The following is a 23,437-nucleotide window of genomic DNA, read 5'->3' as shown; positions in this document are numbered from 1 at the left end:
AGTTTCAGGAGGCGCGAAACTATCTTATCTCAGGTATGAGACTATGGCAGATGGAGAACCAGTTTGTAATCAGTATGGGTTTGCTTAGAACCAGCCGGCCCTTTGATAACAAGCAGGAGGAGTCTTTAGCTCCTTAATGGCAAGTGCGAGGGGGTCTGTAACACTCTGGCTTCAGAAGGGCCCAGACCTCATTGTTTTGGTCATTTGGGGGTGAACTAGCAGATGGGAGATTCTCTCTCTCTCTCTCTCTCTCTCTCTCATTGTATCTATCTTTCTCTCTCTCTGTGACTCTGCTTTTCAGACAAATAAATTAAATCAAGTACTTGCGCCCCTGCATCCACGTGGGAGTGGCTCCTGGCTCCTGACTTTGGGTCAGCGCAGCTCTGGCCATTGCGGCCAATGGGAGAGTGAACCAGTGGATGGAAGACACTCTCTCTCTCTCTCTCTCTCTCTCTCTCTCTCTCTCTCTCTCTTTCTGCTTCTCCTTCTCTTTCTGTGTATTTCTGACTTTCAAATAAATAAATCTTAAAATAAAAGCAAAGAGTATCAAGGCACTTCTCAAAGTTCATGGAAAATGGAATTAAAGGATAAAGTTATTTTGATGCAAATAATTTTTTAAAGATTTTATTTATTTATTTGAGAGGTAGAGTTACAGACAGTGAGAGGGAAATACAGAGAGAAATGTCTTCTGTCCATTGATTCACTCCATAAATGGCCACAACAGCTGGAGCTGTGCTGATCCGAAGCCAGAAGCCAGGTGCTTCTTCCTGGTCTCCCATATGGGTGCAGGGGCCCAAGTACTTGGGCCATATTCTACTGCCATCCTAGGCCACAGCAGAGAGCTGGATCAGAAGAGAAGTAGCCAGAACTAGAACAGGTACCCATATAGGATGCTGGCGCCACAGGCAGAGGATTAACCTAGTGCACCAAGGCGCTGGCCCTAAAGCGAATAATTTGAAATCAATGCATCTTTTTTTAGTAACACACATTCTCCATGATTTTTGAAAATCCTTGAATATAAGAGCATAAATAGGGACCAGAATTTGGGCATAGCGGGTAAAGTCATCATCTGCAGTGCTGGCATCCCATATGGGCACCGGTTCAAGACCTGGCTGCTCTACTTCTGACCCAGCTCTCTGCTGTGGCCTGGGAAAGCAGTAGAAGATGGCCCAAGTTATTGGGCTCTTGAGCTCACATGGGAGACCTGGAAAAAGCTCCTGGATCCTGGCTTCAGATTTGCCCAGCTCCAGCTGTTGCAGTTATTTGGGGCGTGAACCAGTATATGGAAGATCTCTTTGTCCTTGCCTCTGCCTCTCTGAACCTTGATGGTCAAATGAATAAATAAAACTTTAAAAAGGGGGGCATAAGTAATAGTATGCCTGTTCCTGTATTGTTTATAAAAATTGACAATAGTGTAAATGGCCATTAAGAGAATAATGGTCATGTAGATTACAAATAACCATATGATGAGATAGTAGATATCATTCAACAGACTAAAATAAAGCTGTACTGGCTGTACCTCCTCAAGTAAATCTCTCCCATCAAAACTTTCTCTGTCTGTCACATTTTAAAATGAAAACACTTTGCATATGACTGGAGATAAAGAGGTAGGCTTGTGTGTGTGTGTGTGTGTGTGTGTGTGTTTTGGGAGACAGGAAGATATTAGCAGCAACTAACTCCCAAATCTGGACTGAAACTATGGAATCTCACCTGTTGAGCCAGCTAAAAATACGTTTTCTGTTTTAGTGTGTACTCTTGGAGGTGGATGTATTTAAGAAATTCCAAAATTTTTCATAAGAGGCAGGCATAAGAATCCTATACATTGTTAGCAGCTGTTATATAGGGGTCAAGAACTGAGCCTTTAAGGAAAAGGTTAGGTTTCTGTAATTCATCAAAACTTAAACTGTGAGAAAATGATGTGGGTATAGAAACAAGATTATCTTGATAAGGATAAGGACAAAGTATTACTCAGTGTATCCAAAATTGTCTAGGCATTTCTCTGAGAAAATGAAATGATGGTGTATAACAGTAAAGCAAATTTTCAATTCTTCCTATTAGTTGGGTGTAACTTTACAATGTTTCCCACCATAGCAGATTATTTTCAAGAAAACCTCAACTGAGATTGTCTGGGAAAAGCACCCAAGCCATTCAAATTAAAACAACATGTCAATAGGATGAGTTTGAGCAACACAGAGGAGAAAATCAGCAGCATACAAGCAGAGTGAATTGATGAGTGACTGCATGACCTACTCATATATTACTAGTGAGTAGCCTCTAGCAGTAAACCTTGCCTGTTTCTCTTTAAAATATATATGTACTCAAGTGTGTCCAAATCTTCATGGAATATTGTATTCAGTTTTGTTTTAGCATATTTGTATTCAAATTTCTTTATTATCTCAATTAATAAGGCTTCTGGGCTAGTCACTACCTCTGTCCTATTTTTTGGGCAAATTATTTTTAAAAAATTTTTAAAGGTTTGTTTATTTGAAAGTCAGAGTTACATAAAGAGGGAGAGGCAGACAGAGGTCTTCTATCTGCTGGTTCACTCCCTAAGTGGCCCCAACGGCCAAAGTGGAGCCTAAAAACAAGGAGGTTCATCAGGGTCTTCCAAGCAGGTGACAACAACACAAGTACTTGGGTAATCTGCTGCTTTTCCCAGGCTGCCAGCAGGGAGATGTATTGAAGTGGAGCAGCCAGGGCATGGACAATGGGATGCTGGCATTGCAGGAAACAGGTTCACTCATTAAGACACAATACCAGCCCTTAGGGGGAAAAAATCATTTTTTCCCTCTCTCAACAGTTTGTGCACAGCAAAAGTTTTGCATATTGCAATGTAAGTAATTATATATTACGTTTTTTGTACTCTATTAGTTACCACAGATTAGGGAAAAGGAATGTTTGTCTTTTGGGGAAGGGCTTATTTCACTAGGTTAATTGTTTCCAGTTGCATCCATTTTGTTGTAAAAGACATGATTTCATTATTTTTTATTGATAAGTAATATTCCATAGTGTACATATACTACATTTTCTTAATCCAGTCATCTGTTGATGGGCATCTAGGTAGATTCTACATCTTAGCTATTGAGAATCGAGCTGCAATAAACAGGAGGGGTACAGATAACTCTTTCAGATGCTGATTTCATTTCCTTTGAGTAAATTCCCAGAATTGGGATGGCTGAGTCATACAGTAGATCTACTGTCAGCTTTCTGAGGAATCTACATAATGTCTTCCACAGTGGCTGTACTAGATTGCATTCTTACAACAGTGGACTAAGGAACCTTTTTCCCCACATCCTCAGCAACATTTAATGTGTTTTGATTTTTGTATGAGAGCCACTCTAACAGGGGTAATGTGAAATCTTATTGTGGTTTTAATATGCATTTTCTCTGATGGCTAATGATCCTGAGCATATTTTCATGTCTGTTGGATTCGCATTTCCTCTTTTGAGAAAGGCCTGTTCAAGTCCTTTGCCTATTTCTTAATTGGTTTGTTTGTTTTGCTGCTGTTAATTATCTTGAGTTCTTTATAGATTCTGGATATTAAACCTTTATCAGCTGCACAGTTTGCAAATATTTTCTCCTATTTTTTGGTTGCCTGTTTGCTGTATGTTTCCTTTGCAATGCAGAAGCTTCTCAGCTTGATGTAATCCCATTTGTCTATTTTGGCTTTGATTTCCTGTGATTCTGGAATCTTTTCCAAGAAGTATTTGCCTATACCAATGTCTTGCAGAATTTCACCAATGTTCTCCTCCAGTAATTTGATGGTTTCAGGTTGTAGGTGTAAGGTCTTGTTGCATTATTTTGCATTCAGAGATCCAATTTTCCCAGCACCATTTTTTGAAGAGACTGTCTTTTCTTCAGGGATTGAATTCATCTCCTTCGTCAAAGATTAGCTGGTTGTAGATGTGTGTGTTGATTTCTGAAGATTCTAATCTATTCTATTAGTCTATATGTTTATTTCTGTGTCAGTACCAAGCTGTTTTGATTATAACGGCTTTGTACTATATCTTGATTTCTGGTAGTGTGATGCCTCTGGCTTTGATTTTGTTCAAAATTGCTTTAACTATTCGGGGTCTTTTGGGCTTCCATAGGTGTCGCTCCCCCTCTTCGCGGAGGAACGACACAGGACCCTGCGCTGTTCTTTTGTCTGCTCGGCCCTCCCTGGGTTTGCTGCTGGTTCTTCCACCTCCGTGGAAGGGAGGTTCCCCCTGCCACTTTCCCCATTTCTGCGGGGGAGTGGCACACCGCTGGCCGGCTCTCTCGGGGGCTGCTCAGATGTTCCTCAGGTGTTCTTGGTGCATGTTGTCTCTCTCCTCCTTTATAGTCCTCTTCCACCAATCCCAACTCTGCTACCCACACTCCGAATACGCTGCTCTCCTCCAATCAGGAGCAGGATCAGCTCCTGCAGGTCATCACTCAAGTTGGCGAGAGGCAGCTGCATAGAAGCTGTTTACTCCTCTCCCAGCGCCATATTGTGGGAGAGCAGATGCATAGAATAAGTCTTAATTCCAGTAACAGTCTAGTCCGAGTTGCTCCCCACACATAGGAATTTAAGCATCTTTTTTTTCTAGATCCAAGAAGAATGTTGTTGGTATTTTGATTGTGATTACATTGATTCTAAATTATTTTGGGTAGCACTGACATTTTGACAATTTTTTTTTATTTTGACAGGTAGAGTTATAGACAGTGGGAGGGAGAGACAGAGAGAAAGGTCTTCCTTCTGTTGGTTCATCCTCCAAATGGCTGCTATGCCCAGTGCTCTTCCGGCCCAAAGCCAGGAGCCAGGTGCTTCCTCCTGGTCTCCCTTGCGGGTGCAGGGCCCAAGCACTTGGGCCATCCTCCACTGCCTTCCCGGGCCATAGCAGAGAGCTGGACTGGAAGAGGATCAACCGGGACTAGAACCCGGCACCTATATGGGATGCTGGCGCCGCAGGCAGAGGATTAGCCAAGTGAGCCAAGGTGGTGTCCCCCCCAAAAATTTCTTAAAATAAGCCAATTTCATATTGAATCCTTGTACCATTTTCTAAATCAACAAACAACTTACATGATTTTCTCATTGTTAGAGATATGTAAGGAATCTACAAACACTATAAGTGCAAGTTTTATACTTTAAGTCTTAGAAAGTCACTCAAGTATGTCAGGAGATCATCATAAAGAAAATAAATTTTTCCAAACTCTTTTCTCCCATGCTCTCTTCAGTGTACTTGGTTTATACCGACTATGTGTCTTACTGTTTTGCTGCTGAAAATAATGCAGGTACATGAAATATACATAGTATCAGATTTCAGATATATAATGTTGCTCAGAACAACTTGCAGCTGGATAAATGTTCCTAATTTATTAATTTTCGTATTTTGATGTTCTGAAGAAGGGAGACATATGAGAGATAAAAAGTCGAATTATTTCTGCTCTTGAGCTGGTGCTAAAGGACTTAGGTATTTGCGGTGGAAATTATATGTAGATGTTGAAGGAAAGCTTGCTGTGAATAGGTCCTTACACTAGACCACTCTCACTAAAACCTACAGGGATAAAAATTTACAATGGTAAATGTTTTTAACTTTAATTTTTTGGTTGTAGGAGGTGGCTTTTAAATTGAGATTTTTTTCAATCATTAATGTATCCTTGAGAAAGTAATAATTGAAGGGGGTTCTTTCAAAGTGTTGAAATTTGGGCCCTCTTTCATGTCATAATTATTTGGGCTAATTGTATAATAAATGATAAGCTATATTAAACAATCAGATGGTTATAATATGAGATGGAAAATGGAATAAAGATAAAACAATCTGCCTAGGGTATAGTGAAGCCTTGCAGTTAATTGTATTAGTGTCTTATTCTGACCTATCTCTAGTTTTCTGAAGACAAAAAAAATTTAACTGTGTTCACAACTCATCCAAGAAAATAGCTAAAACAGCAGTAGTTGATACACGAGCTGCAGGGTTGGTCTGCCTTACGGAGGTTCAATGGAGTAGTACTGTCCTGATGTAGTGTGAAGTTACTGTCCCATGGGGAATGACCACAGCGTATGCTTCATTATTAAGCTCAATGGAGTAAGACAGTGGTTTTCATCCAAGCTTCATGTTAGAATTATCTTGGAGTTTTTAAAATGCTTAGTTTTTATCCTAGACCTACTTAATCAGAGTCTGTGGAGTTGGGACCAATTGTTATTTCTTTATTTATTTTTAAAGATTTTATTTACTTATTTATTTATTTGAGAGGTAGAGTTACAGACAGCGAGAGGGAAAGACAGAAATGAAGGTCTTCCATCAGCTGGTTCACTCCATAATTGGTTGCAACAGCTCTAGTTGAGACTATCCGAAACCAGGAGCCAGGAGCTTCCTCAGGTTCTTTCACGTGGAGGCAGGGTCCTATGTGGTTGGGCCATCCTTTACTGCTTTCCCAGGACATAGCAGAGAGCTGGACTGGAAGAGGAGCAGCCTGGACTAGAACAGGTGCCCATATGGGATGCGGGTGTTGCAGGCAGAGGCTTAACCTACTGCACCACATTGCCGGCCCCTGGAGCCAATTGTTATTAAAAAGCTTCTGAGTATTTTTCAGGATGCATCTGTCTTAGGTTTAGTTCCTCAGGAAACCCAGTCTGTGGTGGAGGTTCGAATGCGGGTTACTGTGAAATGTCAGCAATGACACCTTTCAGCTGGTGAAGGAGGAAAGATAACACTCCGAAAGGCTAATGTCGAGGAAGTTACTACAGAGATCTCTGCCACAGTCCATAGCACAGGACGTCTGGAGAAGTAGCACATTTGTCCAGATTTGAGGCCAAGTAGCTGTGTTTTGTATCCACACATATGCCTAATGCTGAATTTCGACTGCCCTTGTGGAGTGGGTAGGACCTTGGGAAATGAAGATCTCTTCCATTGAATGAAATTTACAAGAGGGATTCAATTCTAAGGTATCTGCAGCCAACAGTACACAGATATGAGACACCAGAGCTAGAGCACTCTCTTGAAGCATCAAGTATTGGTTTCAACCCTCTGGCCCTTCTTCAAGGCCTAGAGGCTACTCCTCCCCATCAGCAGAACAGGTATGTGTCTGCCTGGTTTAAATAGTAGGTCCTGATGGCTAGTACACCATGGCAGCTAGGGATGGACTCATGTGGAAAAAGATCAAAGATCATTGGCATGTCTCTCCCTTCTTTCTCACCTTCAATATGGACACACGCAAAAACAATGCACCTTGCTTCCTATCACATGTTAAAGTAAGCCAGCTATAGGAGTTAGCTTGCATACTCTGGGCTATGAGCCAAAATGCATCTTCTGTGACTGTATATGACTCTCTGTGTATATTTATTTGAGAAAAGAGGTAGGAGACAATTAGTTTGCTACCAAATTCCTTTTAAAACAAGCATAAAAAAAACTACAACTAAAGACCACTCTTGAAGTCACATCTTAAATAGAAACCTAGGAAATAAATTGCATTAGTATAAGTTTAATAACACTGTGACTCAAAAAAAAAATCCTATCATAATACTGAAAGTATAAAGGTATTTACATTAACATCAGGATTATCAAAGAATGTAGCCTATAAATTTTATAATTTCTTATAGTTCTATAGATATTAATCATTACGAAAGATAATTTAGATGTATAAGAACAGAAGTGAAATACAGTTTTCAGATCATTTGACTGCTTAGTGAAGTGACAATAACAAACTGAAAACCATAGTACTATGAAAATCAATCGAAGTAGCAAAAAGTCACTAAAGTGGTTAAGTCACACAGACACACATTCCCATATATATATATATGTGTGTGTATACCCATATACATATACACATATATAACTATACCTAGAGAGACAGATACATAATACAACTGTATTTATCAATAATTTCTCTCACCTGATGGTAATTCTATATGGGCAATCATCTTTGAGAACATATGGTACAAGAAAATAATCTTATTCTCAATAATTACAGAAACATAAATGGGCAGAGGGGACTCACGCGTTTATTTTGTTTCCTTATTTAAAGGAAACATAAAAAAACACTTTGAAAAAAGAGATAATTCCAAAATCTACTTAGGAAAAACAGCCCACGATATTTATAAAAAGAAAGTGTAATAAAATGATACTTAATTAAAAAGTTATAGTGTACAATATAGTTTATGGCATTCACAATGTGGTGATTCTGATTTAAAAAACTGACAAGGTACAGAAATAGAACTTTCCATCAAACAGCTAATATTTGATACTTTTTATCTATCTGCACTTCTGTAGTCCTCATTTGGCTGTCTGTCTACACTGTTTACCATATATTAACTAGCTATGTAATGGGAGGCGACTGGATCAGAAGTCCTTGTCTTCACACAAGAACAAAATTCAGAGGTGAGATAGAGGGTAGCAGTAACCAAGGTAGCAAAGTTTAATGAAGAGAATACACCTGACAGGCCAGGTAGGCATCTCAGCCAAGAACTGAAAACCTAATCGACATTCACCCTGGAGGTTTTATAGATATAGCCCCACCCTTTCTCTTACCACATCCCTGCTCCTCTGGGATACTGCTGAGAAAAGAGTTTTCTGGGCTTGGATTTCTTGAAATTCCTCTCAAGATTGTATCAACACAGTGCTATCAGACCTAATAGTAACGCTGGCACAGCACTGGGAAGATTCCCTTAAGATGCCTGGAAAGGAGCGATGGGATCCACTTAACAAGATCATTGCATAGGAGTAAGAGTTTTTAAAAGATATATTTATTTATTTGAAAGTCAGAGTTAGAGAGAGAGAGAGAGAGAGAGAGAGAGATCCACCATCTGCTGCTTCACTCCCCAGATGGCCACAATAACCAGGCCTGAGCAAGGCTGAAGTCAGGAAGCTGCAGCTTCTTTAGGGACCACCATGTGGGTAGCAGGGGCCCAGACACTTGGGCTATCTTCTGCTGCTTTTCCTAGTCATTAGCAGAGAGCAGGATATGAAGCTGAGCAGCCAGGACACACACTGGAGCCCATATGGGATGCCTGCAAGTCGGACAGCACCTTTACCTGCTCTGTCACAAGGAGGCCCCCAGGGTAAAACTTTTGATGTGCAAATACTGGTCTGCTTTCAAGGTCTGCTTCCTCCCTCTTTCTTTTTTTTTTTTTTTAATATTTATTTATTTATTTGAAAGCCAGAGTTACACAGAGAGAGGAGAGAGGAGAGGCAGAGAGAGAGAGAGAGAGAGAGAGGTCTTCCATCCACTGGTTCACTCCCCAATAGGCCTCAACTGCCGGAGCTGCGCCGATCCGAAGCCAGGAGCCAGGAGCTTCTTCCAGGTCTCCTGCATGGGTTCAGGGGCCCAAGAACTTGAGCCATCCTCTACTGCTTTCCCAGGACATAGCAGAGAGCTGGACTGGAAGAGGAGCAGCCGGGACTAGAATCAACGCCCATATGGGATGCTGGTGCTGCAGGCGGAGGATTTACCAAGTGAGCCATGGTGCTGGTGAACTACTGAAAGGAAGACCTCTCTCTCTGTCTCTCCTTCTCACTGTCTGTAACGCTACTTCTCAAATAAATAAATAAAATCTAAAAAAAAAGAAAAAAAAAAAAACAAAAACAAACACACACACACAAAAAGCAATGGTTCACTCCCCAAATGATTGTAACAAACAGGATTGGGTCAGCCCAAAGCAAGAAGCCAGAAATTCTGGGCTGGTCTTTCACAAGGCTAGTAGGGGCCCAAGTACTTGGGCTATCATCCACAGCTTTCCCAGGCTCAATCAAAGGGAGCTGGATCAGAAGCAGCTACAGGGGAATAGGGACTGGAACTGATGGCATCTCAAGCAGCAGCGTAACCTGCTGCACCACAAAGCTGGCCCTTTCACATCTTTTTATTAGTTGTTTATAAGACAAACAACTTAGGCTATGCCTGATTAAAAAAAAATTTAAAAAGTGGATGAAACTAAACAAAAAGTTTTACTTAAGAACAAACTAGAACTGCAAATCAGCAAACACAGATTCAGTTAGGAAACAAACAAGTGTTCCACTGAAGGGAAAGATGCTGGGTTTTTTAAAATAAGAAAAATACAAGCGTGTACTTCACCATTCTTGAAGGGGATGAAGGAATTAGGAATTTCAGCGATTGCAAAAATGATGCAAATCACAGTGGTCATAAATGTGTAAGTCCGTTAAAATACCCAGGACAGCAATGAGGTTCAACAAACAGTTGCTATGTAGATGTATAAGTATTTCTTGTATAAGGTTATAGTAGTCTTTGTAGAAGATTAAGCTTCTGGCAGATAATTTATGGTAGAAATATTAATTATCCTGCATATAATTAATAGCTTTTGATAACTACTGTCAGGAAATCATGCATCAGAACCATTTCTTCATGACCACCCAGGTTTAATTATTGTTTGTTAGGGTTAACACAAGTAACGCCATTTTGATATTAACAACATTCACAACCCCCCATTTTGATCAAGGTCTTTCTCTATGTAAACAAAGCTAATCAACAATCCTGTCACTAGATTTTCCTTGTTCCTCATTGCCCAGATGGAATTGTTCAAGTTGCCAACCTGCTCTGGTCCAAGTCAGGGATGTAGTTGACTGACAAGGAGGAATTAGATTCAAAGCCCTTTCATAGCTACATTTGACCAACAGAGATGTTTGGAAGGAGTGGTTCTCAGGTTAAGTTTACCCAGAGTCCCTTCTTAAGTTTGCCTTTTTCTGTTCTGTAAGTAAAGATTATCATCTAAAGGTACCCAACTTACATTTTTTGTCAGCAATTGTACTTTTTTAAAATGTTGACAGACAACAGGTACAAAGTTTAGAAAGAAAAATGAAAAACAGACAAAGAAGAGCATAACAAATTCATTTCAAATCTAGAATACAATAAAAACCTACACCCCAATAACAGGTGAGTTCTAGTATTTCTAGAAACAATTTTTTTTCTCTCTACTGTGATATTGACTTTTTTTAACCAAACATAAACAAAGAAAAAAAAAGTTGTTTGCAAAATGAATTTAAGTTTATCAGATTTTACTTTATTATTTATACAAGCACAATGAGAAAAGTGATTTACCATTCAGTAATCTCATATTTAGAAAGCTTGGGAGGCTATAAAGCCAAAACAAGGTAGTCCTTGCATTTTTACCTTGGTGCTTAATCTCTTGAGGTTTGAGGGTCAGCACATGACAATTTTATTCACATACTAAAAAGCTGAGAATCCTTGGATTCAGTCTTTTGTGTATATTTTTAAATATGGCAATGCTTGCAATTGTATCCTGTTATGAAGGGAATAGATTCATACTGAATTTATGCAAAACAACTACATTGTCATAACAAATAAAAAGTACAAATTGTTTTTGAATTTTGCAAGAATCAAGCAGAGAGAAAAAATAAACACTTTCATCTTTGTTTATAAAAGTATGTTTCACCAAATTGTTGGAAGCTAAAGATAGCTTAAAGCAAAATTTTCATCAACTCTAAGAGCACTAAAGTAAAGAAACAACAATGATTTAAATAAAAGACAAGAAAATCATAATTTTTTCTCAGATCACTCAGTTTCTTGTAATTAATTCTTTATCTGTTTTATCTTTGTTAGTAGTTTCATGAACCAAATAAGATTTTTATTATGGTTAAAAGTGTAGTCCATTGATTTACAAGTTATCAGAAAAGTGTATTTAAGAGCGCTTATTACAGTATTTGATTTGAATATGATTTTGAATGATTTTAGAGAAAAATGAAAACTGATGACAAAAGACATCGAATAATCATGGTTAAAATTTTCATGAGAGTTTTAGCAGTTGACAAGGAAATTTATTATTTTCATGCATTCAACGTAATAACAATCATGGCTGACAGAATCAGACCAAGATGACTACACTATTAGAAATTTTACATAATGTTTAGAACATTCATATCAATATTATATCAGTGCAAATAAAATTGTAAAATAAGTCATTCAATTAGCCAGACTGATTTAGCCATAGTTATAAACCAGAGTTCATTAAATTTATGAAGTGATTAAAAGACTTTGAAAGCAAGTGGGTGCAAAAAAATATTTCTTTTAAGACTTTGTTTCCCTAAGTAATCAAAATGTAATAAACATGGCAGAAAACACACACACAAAAATATCTGAATGAAAGATAAAATCTTTGCTTCCTTGACTACTCATTGTTCACTTTACTAAGAGCAGATGAATATTTTAAGAAAATTTTGTTGCTTTAAATGTAGAGAAGCAGATTCTGGTTTTATGTCAGCATATCAATGTTTAATTTTAATAAAATAACCATATATAATTTAGGAAAACGTGCTTTATAATTTCTAGGTACTTTCTTCAAAGATTTATTTATTTACTTGAAAGTCAGAGTTACACACAGAGAGAAGGACAGAGAGAGAGAGAGAGACAGAGACAGAAAGAGAGAGAGGTCTTCCATCCACTGGTTCACTCCCCAGATGGCTGCAATGGCTGAAGCTGCACTGATCCGAAGCCAGGACCCAGGAGCCTCTTCCCGGTCTCCCACGTGGGTACAGAGGCCCAAGGAATTGAGCCATCTTCTACTGCTTTCCCAGGCTATGGCAGAGAGCTGGATTGGAAGTGGAGCAGCCAGGACTTGAACTGGTCCCATATGGGATGCCGGCACTGCAGGCAGTGGCTTTACCCGCTATGCCACAGCAATGGCCCCTAGGTACATGTTAAGCCAAGAGTATTTGCTTTAGTTGGGTATACCATTTAGTTTCTTATGAATATCCAAAAAGCAACAAAAATGTTATAAACACTAAGAGAATTTTAAAGGTTTGGAAGTGTTTAACAAGTGCATCTGTCCCAACATTCTTTTTTTACTTGAAAAACTTCCTTTGCCCTACTTTGTCCAACCTTTGACCATGTTTTCATCATTACATGTATATTAGCTTGTGTCTAGCAGGCACAATAGTGATAACATTGCCTATCTGTGACCAGGTAGTCCTGCCATAGGAGCCTTTATCTTTAGAGATAAGAGTCTCTTACAGATGGTGGCGAAATTTTTTTGTTTATTTCCATTTTATTTGAAAGGCAGAAAGATAGAAATGAGAAAGAGAGAGAAAAGAGAGGAGGGAGGAGGGAGGAGAGAGAGAGAGATCTTTCCTCATTTGGTTCACTCACAAATACCCCTAACAGTCATGACTAGGCCAGGCTGAAGATTGGAAATCAGAAGTCTATCTGGGCCTCCTGTGTGTGTATCAGGGACCCAAGCTCTTAGATTACCTGCTGCCTTCCATGGTGCACATTAGCAGGAACTTGAATTGTAAGCAGAGGAACCAGGATTTGAGCCAGGCACTCTGACATTGGACGTGGATGTCCCAAGTGGTGACTTAACTGTTGCAACAAATGATGGCCTCTGTAGTGGTTTTAGTAGATTGTCCTACATCCACCATATAGAATGTGTATTTATAGTCTAGGAACACTCTCAAAAATAAGTAGGGAGAAAACAAGAGCTGCTAAATCATTTGTAGATGCACATAACAAAAAACAAAATGAAGGTACACATACACACACACACAGATACCCACACACAGTTAAACTAGCCACTCAGGATCAAAGACAACAGAAAAGGCATGACATTCACCAAGCCAGACATAATGTATATACTATAGAAACAAAATTATTCAACAAACAAGAAGAATATTTCTGTTATGCTGGAAAGATCTTCCCCAAAACAGTAAGACTCAGCAGGGCAGAAAAAAGGTTAGAAATGCACCTGAACACACAAAAGACCCAATATTGGTACTGTATCCAGTTCCAGGAGAGATAGATTCCCTCTAAAAGTGGTTTATCTTCAGGTCCCACTTCTAGACATTAGGTCAATATAAAAAACAATCAAAGGAATTATCCGAAGAAAAATGATACTTATTTGGGAATAGTATTGCAATGGGAATATGCATGCCACAGTAGATTACAAACATATTCAAAGAGATCCAGACAAGGGGAAGTTTTTAAAGGCAAAATCGAAGAGGACTACATAAGATATTTGAAACAATAATCTTTAGCCACAATGATTAATAAGAAGGTGACATTAGTCTGATGTTGAACAGACAGTTGCTGGACAGATGTCATTGACGATATGTCTGTGTGTGTGTGTGTGCGCGCATGCATGTGCATGTGTACGTGTATAATTACAAGGACATTTCAAAGCATTTGTGGAAATAAAATTTAAAAAAAATTAAGGGTGTGGACAGTTAGCCTCACAGTTAAGATGTTTTTATCCCTGGCTCTGACTTCAGCTCCTGATGGTAACTTCTGCCGATGAAGCCCCTGGAAGCAGTGGTGATGGCTCAATTAATTGCGTTCCTGCCACCCACGTGGGAGACCTGGATGGATTCCTGGACCTTGGTTTTGGTCCTGCCACAGTCCCAGCTGTGAGACATCTGGGGATTGAACCAGAGGATAGAAGTTCTTTCTCCATCTATCTCTTTCTCTTTGTCTCTCAAATAAGTATTTTAAAAAGATAATTTAATCTTGGTACAAAAACATTTTGAAACCCATGCACACAAAGGGTCTTCGAAAGTTTTGTGGAAAAGTAACACTGTAAAAAATTTATGCATGTACCAAAATCAACTTACATTTAATTTCATTTCCATTAATTTATTGAAGTACTTTACAATATTCAGTTCTCTAGCATCTTAAAAAAGAATATAAAGTTTTATTTTAAATATAAAATAAAGTAAGTGGAAAAGTAAAGGATCAATATATATAAGAATACTAGGATTAAATATTTCATGTGCCAAAAATCAATAACAAAATTAAACAACAAGCTAGTAAAACATATGCAATGTATTTGACAAAAGTAAGTATCTTTAATATTTAAGAAGCCATATAAATAAAAACATTGGTAATTTAAAAAAAAGGCAAGGGCATGATGCAAATATTTCACTCTAGGGATAGAACAGTGACAGAACTTCAAATGGCTATTAAATATGTAAAACATGTTCAGTACAAGTAGAAAACAAACTAATGTAAATTAACACAGTTGTATATCTTTCATTTAATTGGAAAATGTTTTTTAAAGCACACTTAATCAAAAAATGTCAGGCAGATGCCAGTGTTGTGGCCCAGCAGATTAAGTCTGTGATGCTGGAATGTCATGTCCAAGCACTAATTCAAGTCCCAACTATTCCATTTCCAATGCAGCTCCCTGCTAACTCTCTTGGGAATTCAGGGGATGATGGGCCAAGTACTTGGGGCAGCTATAACCCATATTGGGGACCCCGATGGAGTTCTAGACTCCTAACTTTGGCCTGGCCCAGCCCTTGTCCCACTGGTACAGCCATCTGGGGAGTGAACCAGCAGATGGAAGGTATCTTTCTTTCTCTCCTTCTCTTTTTCTCTTGTCCTCATTCTGGCTTTCAAATAAATAAGTAAATAAATCTTTAAAAATCAGATAATATGTATAATATACAGCTTGACATTTTGGGAATGCTTTCTGATAAAGGTATGCAAGAGCCACGATTGCATAAAAAATAGTTTCAGTGAGAGATTTAAACAATTGGAATAACAGAAAAAAATAAGGAAAATATCAGAGATATGTGGTATTCAAAGAGTTAATTAAATTATTATGTTTCCATAACTGGGTGACTTCTCTAGACAGAAGAAGATTCTAGCCAGTGGGAGTAGTTTGTAGGCAACTTTAATGGGAGCAAACTTTGCATACGAAGTGAAACTGGAGCCTATTGGCCAAGGAGAACAACAATAAGACATGAGACTGGATAGTTTGCATGGCCAGGTTGTGTAAGCTTCAACATAAGATAAGGTATTGAATTTTATTCAAAATTCCACAGGAAACATTTTGAAAGTTTTGAGCATGGTAGTGATATCATCTGAGTTGAATTTTGAAAAGATTGTCTTGGTTGATTTCTGTAAAAGTGTAGGAAGATTCAAGATGGGAGGCAAAGGGAGCAGTTAGGAGGCCATCACTGTAGCCCAAATGAGAGGCCTAAACGATGGCTGAGATTATGTTAACAGCAGGGAATATGGAGATAAGTGGACAAATTTGGGATAGATTTGGGAGATAACATCAACAACAAATAATAAGAATTGATTGTAGGGGTCTGAAGATCTAAGAGGATATCAAAAACAACTCCCAGATTCACAGTGCTTGATGTAGGTAGGTGTCATTTAGTGAGATGGAGAAAATAAGGAAAGAGCATGTTTCTTGATGGAAGAATCAACAATGTTTTTATTTAATCAAACAGGAGATAACATTTGATGAACTATAAGGAGATGTATAATGGGCAGCTCAAAATATGAGTGTAGTGCTCTAGAGGAAATTCAGAGTCTGCTACAGATTTATCAAATGTTAATATCAAATTAGATTTAAAGGTATGGCACTACATAGTTTTGCCAAGGAAGAATGTGTCACTTATATAAAAGAGAAGAGGGTCTATGAACCAATTAATGAGGGGAGACATAGAATACTGATTACTGATGCCATAAACAAGAGTGTCAAATTGTTAAGTCAACAACAGGAGTCACTGTGTACCTACTTCTCATGTGGGATCTGTCCTTAGTGTGTTGTCCAATGTGAAGTAATGCTATAACTAGTACTGAAACAGTATTTTACTTTACACTTTGTGTTTCTGTGTGGGTGCAAACTGATGAAATCTTTACTTAATATATACTGAATTGATCTTCTGTATATAAAGAGAATTGAAAATGAATCTTGATGTGAATGGAATGGGAGAGGGAGCGGGAGATGGGAGGGGTGTGAGTGGGAGGGAAATTATGTGGGGGTAAGCCATTGTAATCCATTAACTGTACTTTGAAAATTTATATTTACTAAATAAAAAATTTAAAAAAAAGGAATACTGCTGGTGTAAATTCAAAATTTACCAGTTTTCTTTAGAGTTTGTTGATAATATGAATCAACATACCTTATGGTTCACATTTATTTAGTCATTCAAATTGTGGAAATTTTCTCAGGAGAAAATTGGTATAATAAAATGTTTATATATAAAGATATTTGGGAAACAGATATTCAGCCTAGTTGGTAAGATGCTGGTTAACAGGCCCACACATCACAAGAGTCTATCTTAGTTTCATGGCTGGCTTCAGCTTCTGACTCCAGCTTTTGCTAATGCAGACCCTTGGAGGCGGCAATTATGGGTCCAGTAACTGAATTCCTTCCACCTACATGAGAAATCTGTATTGAGAGCCTGGCTCCTGGCTTTGGCTTTGCAAGCATTTGGGGCATTAACTAACAGATGAAAACTCTCTTATTCGTAAATACATATGTAAATAAATAAATAAGTAACTAAATAAAAAGCTCTTCATGGCATAACATATAAAACAGAATATAGGCCGACGCCGCAGCTCACTAGGCTAATCCTCCACCTTGCGGCGCCGGCACACCGGGTTCTAGTCCTGGTCGGGGCGCCGGATTCTGTCCCGGTTGCCCCTCTTCTAGGCCAGTTCTCTGCTGTGGCCAGGGAGTGCAGTGGAGGATGGCCCAAGTACTTGGGCCCTGCACCCCATGGGAGACCAGGATAAGCACCTGGCTCCTGCCATTGGATTAGCACGGTGTGCCAGCTGCAGTGCGCCGGCCGCAATGGCCATTGGAGGGTGAACCAACGGCAAAGGAAGACCTTTCTCTCTGTCTCTCTCTCTCACTGTCCACTCTGCCTGTCAAAAAAAAAAAAAAAAAAAAAAAACAGAATATAAGAATCATCCCCAAATCCCAGAAACCATTAATTAAACATACAAAATACAAAATATTTGGAAGCAACTCTATAGACAACAACTGTTTTTAAACAAATGTTAGGATACAGGAAAAAATAAACTATGAGTTCAAAGAGCTAACCACATAAACAGTCAAAATTAGTAGATTCGATACTAGATATGTCTACAAAGTACAGAAGAAAAATAAAAGTGGTTAAATATGTGCAAAATTTAGGATGTCTAGGGCAATTTCACGGATTTGTGACTTTTGAACTGAAAATTTGAAGGAAGAGTAGCAATTATTCAACCACAAATACCAAGGCATGAATCCGGGGAAATTAAGCATAATCCCCAAAAACAAGTGAATGTGAGGAAGGGGCAGTAGGGAGGGCCAAATAAACCTAGTGAATGTAATGTCTTGTAACGGAGCTGCCATGCATAACAGTATCAGTGAGGGGAGAGGTTAGTGAAGCATTTTGAATAGGAACACGAGCAGATCAGATTTAAAAATCACCCATACATCCTCACATATTGTAATAAAAAAATACCGGAGGAAAATAGACATGAAGTCAACTATCTAATTGGACATATTTGTTCTTCGTTACTTCCTGTTCTCCCAGACACACTCTCTTTCAGCTGCCTCATCACATCTGCTTTTTTGTTAAAAAAAAAAAAAGAAAGTTTCTGCATTTTATATGCTGCAGGCTGCCCAAAATAATAACGCCTATCATCAGGAACAGAACAGGCATTGTCTGTGGTCCTCCAGACCAGGTTCTTGAGAGGTCCACCCATTGATGGATGAGTATTGAGGAGAAAATGTGTGGGCACCCATTGGAGTTGTGGTGAATAGAGGGCAAAAAGTACAAGTCTGAAGGTAGGAAGAAAACGTAGTTAAGTATTTTTACTGCCCAACTTCATATGCCTGAAACTAAGGCAATAGCAAAAAGAGAGGAGGAAATAGATTAAAAATGTGAATATATCAGACAGGAGGTGAACGGTCAAATGGCTTCTTGACTCAGGAGCAAAGAAAGCAGTGGGGAATTTAATTTTGTACAATTTATAACGAATAGCATTTAGAGATGAGGTTTCCAAATGTGAATTCCCACTGGGATAAATGGAGGATTTTTGTAACAGTTCATGTTCTAGAGCATCATTCCTCTATTTTCTGGTGCATTACTCTTGGGGTGTAAAATAGGAATCAATATTTTTGCAAGGCACTGGTAGTGATCAGAACGCAAAACTACAATTAGAAATTTCGTTGTAGAAAACTGTTCAATGCAAAATTAGTAAGGTATTACTAGCATGTAGTCAAGTACAGAAAAACAATCTTGGTTGTGGTCCCATGCCTCCTGTTGTTTCAAGCATATTTAGTAGAGATCGGAATATTCTCTGCTATTGCTATTCTGAGCAGATGTTCATTCCTCATTCATGAGAAATTAGAGTTTGAATATACTGCACCTGTTGCCAAATGTTACCAATGACATATCCTCGACCCCTTTCTCTATACATCTATTAATCCAGTTCATAATTATTTCTTTTATGTTTAACATGTGCTCTTCCTGGCACAGAAACATTTCCTTTATGAGCCCAACTTTCCATGTACACAAATAATTATATTAGTTACTCAGCAGATGTCTAAGACAATGGTTTTCCCCAGGAGAACTGTATCCTGTAGATTAAACCAATTTGCTTTGATAAGTGGCCAGAATTTTATTCTAATTTACTAAAATCCCTGTGAAGAAGCTGATGCATGAGGCACACAATGCGGCCAAGATCACAGAATATGGAGAATATTGTATAAAAACATACCTTAATAAATTGATGGATTTCCCAAAGTTGTGATCTTGCAATACGAAAAATAAAAATAGTATCCCTGTCAATTCTGAAGATTAAGTAACTTCTCTCCTGACAATAATAATTATTGATATAGAGATACTTATTGCACACCTATGTTAAAAACAAATTCAATATTAAAATTCTCTGCTATTATTAAGCTATTTTAGATACTAATTAAAAAAATAAGGACCTTTGGCCTAGTGATTAAGCCATCATTTGAACCATCTGTATCCTGTATTGGAGTTTTTGAACTTGGGAACTGGCTCTGGCAACTAACTTCAGCTTCCTGCTAATGTATACTCTGAGACATAGTAGACTTGGGTCTGTGCCACCCAAGAGGAAGATAAAAGTCATTCTCAGTTGTTCAAGTATTTGAGGAGTTAACCAGTGGATATGAGATGTTAGTGGCCATGTTATGTGCTTCACTCTGTATGTGTCTGCCTCTCAAAAATTTCAAAAAAAAACAAAAAAAAACAAAAAAAAACAAAACAGGTGTTAAAACACTACCCATATGAAACATTTAGATCCCATGGGAGTCCACCTCTCTTTTGTTTGTATTTGTAAGTTGTAGCTGTAGTTTCACTTTGAAAATATATGCTTTGCCACCTTTCTTCAGAGTCACACAGCATGACAGCCTGCTCATCCGGGGACCTTCAAGTTTCCAAGTTTGTTGGTCCATAGATCCACCACTGAATTTGAAGAACAACACCGGTAAACATAGAACTAATTGTCATAACCATAGAGATGGAAAACGTATTAGCAATTACCAGGGGTTAGAAATGGCATGAGGAGGAAAGAGTGTGACTATAAAAAAGGATCCTGAAGGAGATCTTTGTGATAATGTAAAATTATGTATCTTGACTGAGGTGATGATGTCATCAATCTACATACGGGATCATATGAGACAAAATAGTATTCACACATTTATCAATGCCAATTTCATGTTGATATTGTGTATAGATTAGATTTAACTATTTGGAGAAAATGTGTGAAGGGTGCAGAGGACCTGCCAGTATCATCTTTCCACCTTCCTGTGAATTGATAATTATTTCAAGACAAGATAACAAATTCCTTTGCAAAATCCATTAAACAGCAACAACACTAAGAAGTTGTAGAGCCTATTTTTTCTTCTAGAACTTTATGTCACATCTGATTTGCCTGGAGTTTGCTACTACATGTCAATGAAGTGGTCACTTTGCTCTTCCCCTGGCATTTTGTCAATGAAAGCCTTACCAATTCAGGACAGATGTTGGCCTTTGACATTTTCTCTTGCTCAATCCACAATATCTAGCAGTGTCTGACATACAGCATTTGTTTTGGCTGAATGAAGAAAGGGAAGTTTGATAATCTTATCTATTCTACTAGAACTCTGATTTTTCTTGAGGACTGGGAAAACAGATCCATCTCCATTTGCAAAATATCTAACACTGTAGGTGATCAGTTTATGTTCTAAGAAGTAATAAATGAAAGTTATAAAATCAGTATTATTGTTATTAACATTTTTAAAGTCTCTTGCAATCTTCTGCTAAAAGGAAATTTTCATCATTTCCATCAACCTTACCTTAATTTTTAAGACCATTTATGTTCTTTAGCAACACATTTTTAGTGAGGTCACCAAGTTATTTGTGCATTTCTATATAGTGGTACAATTTTCTAAGATAGAAAATTACATTCAAACCTGTTGCAACTAAATGATTGTGTCATCAGTCCCAATACTTTCAAAAATGATTACTGGGGTACTTGAGATCTAGGAAAATAACTGCTTGTTTTTTGGTTGCTACAAAGATGATCCAAATGTGGAACCACACCAGAAAGCCATTGGGTAGTTGAGGTCTTAATGCTCATGTTTCAAATCTTGGTTACTTCTCCATTCGCAAAGTTTTCATCTTCTAGAACATAACCCTTTGTATTTGGGGTAGGAGGTTGATAAAACGACGACAGGAATAGCAAGTTTCTGATGTGAATTGTATCATAACTTTCTAGATTTTTCCTTACTTGTTCATCATCTCACCTTTTGAGTTTTAGGCAGGACCCCTGAAATACAAGTGACAGGAATTTTAACACAAACAGAATTTGAGAAAAGATAATTTATGGATGAGACTTAACTAGAAGCCCAAACAATGCTACCTTATTTATAGCTATTCTCCATGCTTCCCAAATGCAAGCACAGTTTTAAAAAAAGAGTATATTATTACCCAATGCTTTCACTACAAGTTTAAGCATTCACTCTAATTAGATGAGCTGAGGCCACATGTCCACTTCAAAGCTAGTCCCTGTATCAAGTAAGCTGATGCGCACCAATTGACCAGGACTATGTATTCTTATTTTTATGCAGTTTATTTATGTTTTAATTTTAATTTTTCATTAATTTTGGAGCAGATTCAATGTGATTTCTAGAAACAATTCAAAGAACATAATAATATACCCTTCCTCCCTCCCCCCCTTCCTTCTTTTCTTATCTCTCCCTTTCTTTTTTTTTTAAGTTTTTTCAGAGAACATATTTTAAAATCACATTACAGTAAAAAGGCTTAATACTTCACAGAATAGGTTTAACAGGTAAAAAAAGAAAAAAAAAACCAAAAAGACCCTAGTTTAGTGGTAATACAGACATGGCTATAAACAATAATTGAATGGGAAAGTGACCATTTTACCCATATACAGTAAATTTGAAGTAATCACAGTTCATTGTAACTACAGTAATATAATGTTCTTAACCGTTAGTTTCACAAAGGTATAAAACAACATCTTAGGAAACTATATTTGCAGCAATACTGACATACTGGTATTTCTTTCTTTCTTTGTTGTTTATTTTGTTAAATATTAGGCCCCACATATGAGGGAGAACATGTGGTATTTGTCTTTCTGGGTTCAGCTTATTTCACTCAATATAATGTCCTCCAGTTGTGTCCATTTTAATACAAATAGTAGAATTTCATTCTTTCTTATAGCTGATTAATATTCCCTTGTGGAAAGATATCACATTTTTTTTATGCATTCATCTGATGACGGAAACCTTGGTTGATTCCAAACCTGAGCTATTGTGAAGAGTGCTGCTATAAACACAGTGGTGCAGGTATTTCTTTGACACATTGTGTTCAAGTCTTGGGTCTATAAGCAATAGTGGGATTGCAGGATCACATGGCAAGACTATTTCTAGTTTTTTTTTTTTTTTTAAGATTTATTTATTTATTTGAAAGGCAGAGTTACAGCGAGGCAGAGAGAGAGGTCTTCCATCTGTTGATTCAGTCTCCAAATGGCTGCAACAGCTGGAGCTGGGCCGATCTGAAGTCAGGAGCCAGGAGCTTTTTCCGTGTCTCCCATGCAGGTGTAGGGGCCCAAGGACGTGGGCCATCTTCTACTGCTTTCCCAAACCATTGCTGAGAACTTGATTGAAAGTGGAGCAGCTAAGACTCAAACCGGTGCCCACATAGGATGTCAGCACTGCAGGTAGTGTGTTTACCATTTACGCCACAGATTCAACCTGTGTTTCTGTTTTTATTTTATTTTATTTTATTTTATTTTATTTAGAAATCTCCACACTGTTTCTACAGTGGCTGAATAATTTACATTCCTGCTTACCAATGTATAAATGTTTCCCTTTGTCCACATTCATCTCAAGCATTTGCTACTCTCTCTGCTTTGGATTTTAGCCACTGTGATTTTGATTTGTGTTTCCCTGATGGCTAAGGATGTTGACCATGTTTTCATATATTTGTTAGCCATGTGTATTTCTTCTTTTGAAAACTGTCTATTAAAGTCCTTTGCCCATTTCTCAACTGGAATGAGTGTTGTTGTTGTTGTTGTTGTTGATTTTTTTAAGTTGTTGATATTTTTCAGGATATTAATCTTTTGTCTGATAGATGGCTTGCAAATATATTTTCTCATTCTGTTGGATGTCTCATCATTCTACTGATCATTTCTTTTGTTATTTAAAGGCTTCTAAGTTTGATATAGTCCCATTTGTTTAGTTTTGCTTTAA

The sequence above is a fragment of the Oryctolagus cuniculus genome, chromosome X (genome assembly GCF_051225735.1).
Source record: "Oryctolagus cuniculus isolate XC-2025 breed Fujian yellow rabbit chromosome X, ASM5122573v1, whole genome shotgun sequence".
Taxonomy (NCBI): Eukaryota; Metazoa; Chordata; class Mammalia; order Lagomorpha; family Leporidae; genus Oryctolagus; species Oryctolagus cuniculus.
Note: the sequence above shows the minus strand (reverse complement) of the source record.